The sequence below is a fragment of the Chrysochloris asiatica genome, unplaced genomic scaffold (assembly GCF_000296735.1).
Source record: "Chrysochloris asiatica unplaced genomic scaffold, ChrAsi1.0 scaffold00025, whole genome shotgun sequence".
NCBI lineage: Eukaryota > Metazoa > Chordata > Mammalia > Afrosoricida > Chrysochloridae > Chrysochloris > Chrysochloris asiatica.
The window spans coordinates 13,113,374-13,125,184 of record NW_006408543.1 but is presented as its reverse complement, the minus strand read 5'-3'; positions in this window follow the sequence as shown (position 1 = coordinate 13,125,184).

The window sequence follows — 11,811 nt, the reverse complement described above, 5'->3', positions numbered from 1 at the left end:
GAAGGTAGAATCTCCACTGAGTAGTATCCAATGTGTCTAGGCGGGACTGATGAAAGGAGATGCAGATAGGTCTCTTGTGATACAATAGTGAATAATTGTTAGCAGGACTGATTGTGAGGGTTGGAAATGTAAAGGTAGACTTTTGTAGCAAGGAGGGGAGTGATTAACTTTTCAGTCTAGGAGCGGAGGTCCCTGGGACCATCAAGGGAGAAGAATGGAGAGTGGGACCCTACCCAGAGAAGCAGTGACACCAGAGATGGAGGCAGAGATGATGACGTGGAGAGATGGAGCAGCTGAGGACTTTAGACCCAGAGATGGACAGGGGCTGTGTGCTGACAACCAGGGGGCAGGCTTGCAGGATATACCCTTTGGTTGGTTGATGATGCATGGAGGAGATTGTAACCATGGCAATGAAACAATATACAATAGGATGAATGTAAAGCTAATGTCCTCCCATGTAAACTATCACATAATTCACAATAAAACATTAAAAAAAAACAAAACAAAAACACAGCCATGTGTCAATCCTAAAATCCCATGTTGTTGTGAAGTGCCATCGAGTCAGTTCTGACTTATAGCGACTCTGTGGGAATAGAAAACTTCATCTTTTTCCTGCAGGGTAGCTGATGGGCTTGAACCACTGACCTTGTGGTTTGCAATTCACTGCTTATCCTACAGAGCTACCACACTCCCTTGTAATGTGTCTTCTTGTTGTTAAGCGCCGTAGAGTCAATTCCATCTCATAGCAACCTTGTATAGGGTTTCCAAGGAGCAGCTGGTGGGTTTGAACCACCGACCTGTGGTTCCCAGTCCAGTGCTGAACTTACAGCACCACACCAGAACTGTCAGACAAATGCAACTCTGATGAGACTAGAAGGAAATATACCAAACTGTTCGTAACGATTAACTCTAGTTAGGGGAATCGGAATGATTTTAGTTTTGTTTGCCTTTTGTCATCCAATTTTTCTACCATGGACACTCGTTGTTCTTGAAATCAGGAGGAGAAAAGTGGAATGAAAAGAAAGAGTTGAAACCAGAGGTAGAGCACAGTTGAGAATGAGTCTGAAGAGGATCAATTGTAGGTTACAGTAGTGTCCACAGTGAGCGTGACCCCATGGCCCCCGAGCAAACTCCTGCTCGTCTTTGGGTCTCAATGACATTTGTTTTCTGAAAGAATCATTTCAAATTTCTTCTTATGCATCCCCTGACTAAGCACATCTAGATTTCATGGTCACGAAGTCCAGAAAAATGGTCTAACTGCTATTTGTGCTCCTAAAAGAATTAATTTTTTCACAACAAATAATTAAAATAAATAAATAAGCTGAAAAGGTTTTATGTATAAAGCATGTTTACTTATGCCTTATTTATAGCAGCAAAATGTTGGAGCAGCTAAATATCCTACAAGAAGAGATTGGCTCTTCAGTAACTGGGTCGCACCTTTGAGGAAGGGCGGTGAAGCCATGTTCGTTATTCTTAAGATGACCAGGAAGCAACCTGGGGAAATGCTTATGCTCTTATGTTAAAGTGAAAAAGCAGAAAATAAAATCACCTTTGTTCCTGTCTACAACAATGTGAAATGCCCATACATATGGGAGAGTTGACATAGTGGGTTATGTGTTAGGCTGCTAACTTCAAGGTCAGCAGTTCAAATCCACCGGGGGCTCCACGGGAGAAAGATGAGGCTTTCTGCTCCTGTAAAGATTCACAGCCTCGGAAACACTATGCAGGGTCACTATGAGTCAGAACTGACTTTATGGCACATAACTACCAACATCACCACTACCATGGGAAAGTTCTGGAAGGCGCTAGAGACAAAAATTATCTTAGTTCTAGCAGGAAAGTGGTAGGGTTTAGGAACAATGTCTTTTAATTTCCAATTTTCTGTGATGCTGTCGGATTATTTTTCCAAATAAAAAAGCTATACATAAAAACTTAAATATTGAGGGAAAGCCTGCATGAAAATAGAATCAAGTATTTGTTAGATGCTATAGGGGCCAGTTACTTTCTAAGCCTTGAAGCCAACAAGAAAATCTCCAAGGAAAAGGCGTGTGTGTCCGATGAGACAAGATATAAACATGTGGCCAAATGCACTCCTTAATCAGTAGACATGATTTAGTGAAGAAATGATGTGAACAGTAGACACACTACTGGCAAAACTGCTGCTGATGTTGCGTTACAACCTAGGTTTGTTGGCAGTGAGAATCAACACGGCCTTTATGGAAGGCAATTTGGCAAATGATTCCAAGGAAAATAATCCCAGGATTGGCTTGGTAGCCCCCACCTTGACTCAGTGTCCTGTAAGACATAATTCAATGAAAGATAAGCTATACGCAAATAACTGTCCCTTTCGGTGGTATCTCTACAGGCAGCACCTGGAAGCATCTCATCACCGGCCACTGGCGTAGAAGGGCATCTGCTACACTCCGTGGAATTGCTGCTCAGACCACCAGCAGTAGGACCGTTATGAAGACAATTCCATGAACTAGAAATGTCTTTTGATAAAATCAATTCTTTAAAAGTAGATACAACAGGATTACATAGCCCATTTATTCATTCAACAAATAATTATTCAACATTTTTTTAGACTAGGTTCTCTAGAGATGCAAAACAAGTGAAATGTTTATATATGTATGTATATGGAGTCCTAAGGAGCTCTGGTAGCGTAGTGGTTACGAATCGGGCTGCGAACCTTAAGGTCAGCGGTTCGAAACTACCAGCCGCTCCGCGGGAGAAAGATGAGGCTTTCTACTCCCGTAAGGATTTACACCCTCGGAAACCCTGTACAGGGTCGCTATGGGTCGGAACCGACTCGACGGCACTTAACAACAACAACAACAACATATGGAGTCCTGGTGTGGCGCTATAGCATAAGCACTAGACCACAAATTTGGTTTGAACCGAAAGGTCAGCAGTTCAAACTCACCATCCTCAGAACCCTGTCTATACAGGGCCACTATGAGTAAGAACCAACTCGATGGCACTTAACAACAACAACACACACACACATATAATTATATATGGTAGTGGTTATGAGCCGTGGAGCCTGTTCTGACCCATAGCTACTCTGAATAGGGTTTCCGAGGCTATAAATCTTTACAGGAGCAGAAAGCCCCATCTTTCTCCTGCAGAGCAGCTGGTAGTTTCAAACTGCTGTCCTTTAGCTTAGTAGTCCAATTCATAACCACTACATTGCTCTGGTAGCGTAGTGGTTACGAATCAGGCTGCGAACCACAAGGTCAGCAGTTCCAAACTAACAGCTGCTCCACGGGAGAAAGATGAGGCTTTCTGCTCCCTTAAAGATTTACAGCCTCGGAAACCCTGTTCAGGGTTGCTATGAGTCAGAACCGACTTGATGGCACTTAACAACAACAACGACAACATATATTGGCTGGTTCTGTGTCGTGGAATCAGTTTCAACTCATGGCAACCCTGTATAAGGTTTCTGAGGCTGTAAATCTTCATAGGAGTAGAAAGCCTCATCTTTCTCCTGCAGGGCCACTGACAGTTTCTGCTGACCTTGAGATTAGCAGCCCAATTCGTAACCACGACAGTACCAGAGTTCATATGTATATATAAACCTTCGTCTGTCAATATGTAGTACTGTGGGGGCTGAGTACCCATGATGGACAGGTTTCAGATGAGCGTCCTGAGTAAGACAGACTAGGAGGAAGGAGAGGCAGACTGCTTCTGAATATTTAGCCGCTGTAAACCTTATGAACCCTATACAGGGTCATTATGAGTCAGAACCGAATCAACAGCACTTAGCAACAACTGTCAGCTAGCACTAGAATATTGAAAATACTGAATAGCATCAGAATATTGTCAGATAGAGTTCTGTAAGATGAGCCACACAGGTTGCAAGGCACTCAAAACACAACTGGGGAAGAGCAGCCTCCACAAAGTAGAGGTGACCGTGATGATGGAAATGGTAAAAGCTTTCAGGACCTTCATTTGCTGATGGGGTACACTCAAAATGAGGAAAAACAGCTGCACACTTCCATTAATAATTAGAACTTGAGACGAACAGAGTATGAATTTAGGAAAATTATAAATTATCAGAATGAAGTGGAACCCATAAAGATCAATGTCCTAGGCATCGTGAGCTGAAATGGACTGATTTTGGCCATTTTGAATCTGACAATCACATGGTTTACTATGCTGGGCATGACAAATTAAGGAGGAATGGCATCACATTCATCATCACATTCATAATGCTGTCTGTGATAGGATAATATCCATACGCCTACAAGGAAGATCGGTTAATACCACTATTATTCAAATTTATGCACCAACCACTAAAGCCAGATGATGAAATTGAAGAATTCTATCAACTTCTTCAATCTGAAATTGGTCAAATATGCAGTCAAGATGTTTTGATAATTATAGATGACTGGAATGCAAAGGTTGGAAACAAAGAGGAAGGATCAGTAGTTAGAAAATAGGGCCGTCATAAGAGAAATGGTGCTGGAGATCGCATGGCAGAATTTTGCAAGCCCAATGACTCATTCATTGTAAATACCTCTTTTAAACAACATAGAAGACAACTATGCACATGGACCTCACCAGATGGAATACACAGAAACTAAATTGACTGCACCTGTTGCAAGAGATGGTGAAAAATCTCCATATCACCAGACAAAACAAGACCAGGAACAGACTGTAGTACAGACCATCAATTGCTCAAATGCAAGTTCAGGCTGAAGCTGAAGGAAATTCAAACAAGTCCATGAGAGTCAAAATATCACCTTGATCATATCCCACCTGAATTTAGCAATTATCTCAAGAACAGATTTCATAAATTAGACACTAATGATCGAAGACCAGAAGAACTACAGGATAACATCAAGAACATCATTCAGGAAAAAAAGCAAAAGGTCATTAAGTAGACAAGAACGATGGAAAACACAAAAATGAACGTCAGAAGAGAATCTGAAACTTGCTGTCCAGCATAGAGATACTAAAGCAAATGGAAGAAACAAGGAAGTCAAAGAGATGAACAGAAAATCGCAAAGGGAAGCTTGAGAAGACAAAGTCAAGTGTTATAATGAAATACGCAAAGGCCTAGAGTTGGAAAACCAAAAGGAAAGAACATATCCAGCATTACACAAGCTGAAAGAACTGAAGAAAGAATTAAAGCTTCAACTTGAAATATTGAAAAATTCTGGTATGGCTCTGTCGGTTCAGCACTGGACTGTGAACCACAAGGTTGGCAGTTCAAAACCACCAGCTGCTCCTTGTTCACTATGAGTCAGAACTGACTCGACAGCACTGAACAGTAACAACATGGGAAAATATTGAATGATGCAGAAAGCATCAAAAGAAGATAGAAGGAATACACAGAGTCACTGTACCAAAAAGAAATAGTCAGTGTTCAGCCATTTCAAGATATAGCATTTGATCAAGAGTCAATGATACTGAAGGAAGAAGTCCAAGGTGTTTTGAAGGTATTGACAAACAACAAAGCTTTGGAAATTGAATAGAAATTGAATGCAATACAAATTGAAATCTATCGATAAACTAAACAAACCGATGCAATACTGGAGGCATTCACTCATCTATACCAACAAATTTGGAAGAGATCCATATTTGTGCCCATTCCAAAGAGAGGCGACCCAATGAAATGTGGAAATCATTGGACAATATCATTAATATAACAAGCAAGTATAATTTTGCTAAAGATAACTCAAAAATGGCTGCAGCAGTTCATTGACAGAGAACCGCCCTAGGGACAAGATGGATTCAAAGACGTGGAACAAGGAATGTCATTGCTGATCTCAGAGAATACCAGAAAGACATTTGTCTGTGTGTTATTGACTATGCAAAAGCTGTGTGGACCATGACAAGTTCTAAACAACATCTCAGAGAATGAGTGTTCCAGAACACTTAATTGGGCTCACAAGGAACTGTACATAGGCCAAGAGGCAGTCTATGGAGCAGAACAAGGGGGCACTGAATGGTTTTAAATCAAGAAAGGCGTGTACTAGTACTGTATTCTTTCACCATACTTATTCAATCTGTATGCCAAGAATGTGGCATTAGGATTGGAGGAAGACTCATTAACAATCTGCCATATGCCAATGATACCACTTTGCTTGATGAATAAAAAGAGGACTTTAAATACTTATTGATGAAGATCAAAGACCACTTAACCAACTCGATGTTAAGTGCCATCAAGTTGGTTCTGATTTGTAGGGACCCCTTATAGGATTTCCTGCGTTTAGCATTCCAGTGCTTATCCTACAGTGCCGCACTTGTATGATAAGCGCTAGACTGCTAACCACAAGTATGTAGTGTGTATATCTAAGCATGGGGTATGTGTGTGCATATGTGTGAATGTGTGTGAATGTTGTGCATGTGTACATGAGAGTGTGGTGTGTGTGAATGTGGTATGTGTGGTGTGGTGTGTGAGTGTTTGTGTATGTGTTTGAGAGTGTGTTTTTTGTGAGTTGCATGTGAGACTGCATGTCAGTGTGGTATGTGAATGTAGTAGATATTTGTGTGTCTGAGGATGTGGTATGTGTGATGTGGTGTGAGTATAATATTTGTGTATGTGTCTGAGAGTGTGTTGTGTGTGAAAGTGGGTTGGTGAGTGTGGTGTGTGAGTGTGTATGTATCTAAGAGTGTGGTGTGATTGGTATTTGCATGTGTGTCAGTGTGTGTGTGAGTGTGTGCTAGTGTGGCTTGTGAGGTGTTCAGAGTGTTCATAAGAGCTACATGGAAACAGAAGAGGTGATTTTTCCATGTATACAATTTTCTTAAAATTGTTTTATTGCTTTAAAAATAAAAAATTTAAGCTTCCAGAATAAAATAATCCTGGTCTTGTTCTCTAAGTACAGGAAACTGAGAAAAGGTTATGTGTCTGAATTATTTTAAAAATCTAATCTTCGTTCCAAAGTTTGGACAGTTAGACAATTTAGAGAAATGGCTAAGCCATGTGGAAAATGTGACCAGGATGACTGGGAAACTGAATTTCCATTTGATTTAATTTTACTGGTAATTAAACTTAAAAACAGGAACAGCATAAAATTTTCTTCCCTTAACCATGTTACTATGTCTTAAAGATTTTTAAATGATTTGCTATTAAATGCTATTTCACCTGCTTCTTGTCCTTTTATATTGTTGGCTAGTAGAAATGAAGGCGCTCTGGTAGCGTAGTGGTTACGAATTGGGCTGCTAACCTCAGGGTCAGCAGTTCGAAACTACCAGCTGCTCCATGGGAGAAAGATGAGGCTTTCTGCTCCCGTAAAGATGTACAGCCCCAGAAACCCTGTACAGGTCGCTATGAGTCAGAACCGACTCCACGGCACATAACCACCACCACCAGTAGAAACTAGAAAACTATGTGTCCCATGCATTGCACTTCTACTGAGCAGTGCTGCTCAAGATGTTAATCCTTAGTGGATTGTGTTTCAGTTCGCAAAAGTCGTTTATATCTGGAGCTTATCTTTTCGCTTTCGTTGGGACCTTTTGATAATCTGAAAGTCTCTATCTTTATGACCTTTGGTCAGAAGCCTTAAAATCTTAGTTGTTGCTTCCACAAATGTATCATTTCATTGCATTTTCTGTTTGTTCTGCTATATGGAAATGCAGTTGACTTACGCATATTGCTTTTATACCCAGCAAATTTTCTAAATTCCCTCATTAATGCTAATAAACGTGTCCACAGATTATTTGAGGTTTCCCTGTGGACAGGAATATGGTGAATGAAAATTCTCTTGTACTTGAACCCTTTCATGGCTTGAAATGTGCCTTCCCAAAATACATCTCAACTTAGAGTAGGCCATGATCTTGTGGGGTTGTCCTCTATTTTGTGATTAGATATAATTATCCATCATTGTGTGATATTATGTAATGTCTCTCCATTGTATGCATCGTAAATGATGCAGGAACAAGGTGACTTGTCTGACTCAAATTTCCACCCTTGATTAGGCAAACTTTTTATCGTGTTACTATTGTTGTTGTTAAGTGCTATCCAGTTATTTCTGATTCGAAGTGACCCTGTATAGGATTTCGGAGAAGCAGCTGTTAGGTTTGACTTGTTGACCTTGTGAGTCAAGTCACAGTCCAGGGCTGATCTTACAGCACCACACCAAATTCTGGGATTGGATGTTGTTGTCGTTAGGTCCCCATTGATTCAATTCTGACTCATAGTGACCCTGTATAGGATTCCCAAGGAGCAGCTGGTGGGCTTGAACTGCCAACCCTATAGTTCGTAGTCCAGTGCTGATCCTACAGTGCCACACCTGGCCCTGAGATTGAATGATATCGCTATTAAGTCCCGTGAGTCAATTCCAACTCATAGTGACCCTGTTTAGGATTGCCGAGAAGCAGCTGCTGGGTTTGAACTGCTGACCTTGTGGTTCACAGTCTAGTGCTGATCCTAGAGAGCCACACCTGATTGAATGTTATTATTGTTGTTAAGTGCCGTCGAGTTGGTCCCGACCCATAGTGACCCTGTGTAGGAACAGCTGGTAGGTTTCAGTTGCCAACCTGTGGTTTGCAGTCCAGTGCTAATCCTACGGTGCCACAAAAGATAAAAGAGAGAGAAGCAAGCAAAAGGTAGCAACCCGACCACTGCCAAGAATGATGAGACCATCCTTTGGACCCCAAGTCCCTGCACTGAGAACCTCCTAAACCCAGGGGAAGACTGATGCCAAGACACACGGGCATCTTCAAGCAACACCAGGTCCACACATGTGGAGAGGAGCCAAGGACTTTCCCCTAGAGTTGACAGAGAGAAACCTTCCCCTGAGTACTCAAGCCAAATCAGACTTCCAGCCTCCTAAACCTGAGGGAGCAAGTGTCTGTTTATTAAATCTAGCCACTTGTGGGGTTTCTGTATGGCAGCACGAGAGAACGAAGCCAGAGCTTTTATTTGTCTTTCTTAACCTTTTGCACTGAAAAGCAACTCCTGTCAAATGCCAAATAGAAATAATAATCGCAGACCATTTTATGTGTGTCTGATTCTTGTTTTTAAAAGAGAACAATTTTAACATTTCACATTGAATAGAACAGTTTTTTGAGAGGTTCTTCTTCTCATCTTAAGGAAACTGCCTTCACAGCTTCTACCAAGAAATGAATTTATGCAAATGCCTTTTCTGCAAATATTAGGATGGTCATATGATTTGTCTCCTTACTGCTGTAAAAATGGAGGATTTTATCAATATATTCTCTAATGTTGATTTGCCCTTGCATATCTGAAGTAAATCTAATTTAATCACGATTGGTTTTCTTTTTCTTTTTTTTTTTTTTTTAAGTTTTTATTGTGAGGTTTACATGGGAGAACATCAGTTTTACACTCATCCTATCGTATTTCGTTTCATTGCAATGATTACAATTCCCTCCATGCATCATCAAATGACCTAAGGGTACACCCCACAGGCCTGGCCCCTGGCTATCAGCACACAGCCCCTCTCCCTCCCTGAGTCGAGTGTCCCCAGCCACTCCATCTCTCCACGTCATCATCTCTGTCTCCATCCCTGGTATCACTGCTTCTCTGGGTAGGGTCCCGCTCTCTGCTCTTCTCACTGGATGGTCCCAGGGACCTCTGCTCCTGGGCTGCAAAATCAATCTCTCCCCTCCTTTTGTCAAAAACCATCTACCTTTACATTTCTGACCCTCACAGTCAGTCCTGATGGCAATTATTCACTATTGTACCACAAGAGTCTTATCCCCATTTCCTTTTGCCAGCCCAGTCCCAACAGATTGGAAATCATTCAGTGGTGATTCTACCTTTCCCCGCTCTGTCTGGAACTAGGGCTCCCTCTTGAAAGCTTGTAAGCCAGGCAATTCTTGACTTCAGAGCTCCCCCCCTCCCCAATTTTGGGTAGCCAATGTCTAAGTTGCCCATCCCTGTCAACCCTGTGTACCGAGGGAAGTGATCCTCGCTGTAAAGATTTGTTCCTTTTTTTGAGCTACTACATCCATAAGTATAGGTAAAGTTCATCAAATTGTAGCAGGTTGCTCTCCCCCCACCCCCACCTTCTTTCTTCTTCTAGTCAAGTTCTGATCATCCAGCCATCGAAGCCAGGTCAGTTGGGTACTATCTGCAAGTATGGGTGTTCTTGTGCATCTCCCCTCACTTCATATCAGCTGGATGCTTCACTCTCTGCGCTAGTCCTCTGTGGCCATGTCACTGCCTCTGGGCCCAGGAGTCTTCAGGTCTTGCCAACTGCTGGCCATCCAGGTCTCCACCTGGGTTCACAAGGATCGATTGAGTGTGGTTGGACTTAGCTCACAACTTCATTGCTGTTTTTATCCCCACTTCTCCTTATCGGTGACCAACGTGGTCACCAGCCAGACCACCTGCCTGGTCATGTATTCCTCTTGAGTCTTAATCTGGGAAGGGAGTTTGCTCTGAGGGGTCCTGACCACTTGTCTTGATGGCTCCCTGGCTAACACCTTACTTCTTGCAGTAATCAGTCAGGCTGCCATTATTGCTTTGGATATTTCCTGCCGGTCTTTCATTCACTAAGTATCTTCTGTTCTTCTAGCTACTCAAGGCTGGTCTACTCGACCTTTAAAAGTGGAAATTTCCTACCTCAGACAATTCTGGATGGGGTTCTGGTTTCCACCTAAGGTCTTATCAATGTAAAGGCTCCACAGGAAGCCTCTTTCACTGGGCAACTTCTTACCCCCTTTAAGGTAATCCAATCAGTTATGGGCTGAAGACGGATTTACAAGCTTTCTGTAGTGATGTTTCTGCCTATTCTTTTCTCTCCCCGTCAAGTGTCTATTTTACAATGGTAGGCAAGGGAAACCAAGATTCAAAAGTCAGTCAAGCATCTTAACATTATTCCCCTCTTTTACCCCTTCAAACCATGGCTCAATCCCTGTGTCCTGGAGCCCTGTTGTTCCAGGGGTGTGCATACATCATCATTTACCTCTGTCCCACTTAGCCCATGCGAACCTGCCTACCTGTTCTCCCATCAGCCTTGTTCTTCCATTCCCCTCCCCCTTCTTGTGTATTATCACCTCCCTGCATCCCCCCAGCACCCAAGCTATCCTGTGTCTATTCCCTACCATGTGTTCTATCTTCCCCTCCCTCATCCCGTACATCCTGGTGATCAGCAAATATAAGTATAATTTTCCCCCTTTTAGGGTGGGTTCTTTGTCTTACTCTTTTACAATAATGGTCTTATGCAATATTTCTTCTTTTGTGACTGACTAATGTCACTCAGCATAACGTCCTCAAGCTTCATCCATGGTATGCGATGGCTTGCAGCTTCCTTGTTATTCTTCAAGGTAGCATAATATTCCATTGTTTGTATGTATCACAGTTTGTTTATCCATCCTTCAGTTGATGGACACTTTGGCTGTCTCCATCTTTTTTCTATTGTAAATAGTGCTGCTATGAACATTGGTGTGCATATATCTTCTCATGCTGTGGCTCATTTTTCTTATGGGTAAATACCAAGTAGAGGAATTGCTGGATCATAACGTATTTCTATTTCCAACCTTCTGAGGAAGTGCCATATTGCTTTCCAGCGAGGTTGGACCATTTTACAATCCCAACAACAATGTAAGAGGGTCCCAGTCTCTCCGTATCCTCACCAGCATTTATTGTTCTCTTTTTTGATCTTTGCTGTTGTTGTTGGTGTGAGATGATATCTCATTCTTGTTTTGATTTGCATCTCTCTAATGGCTAGTCGTCTGTCTGTCGTGCTGTGGTGGATTGAGTTGCTGTGATTCTGAGGGCTATACCACCGGTGTTTTGGATAACCAGCAGGGTCACCCATGGTGGAAAGGTTTCAGATGAGCTACAAAACAAAGACAGACTAGGAAGAAAGAGTGACAAACTACTTCCGAATC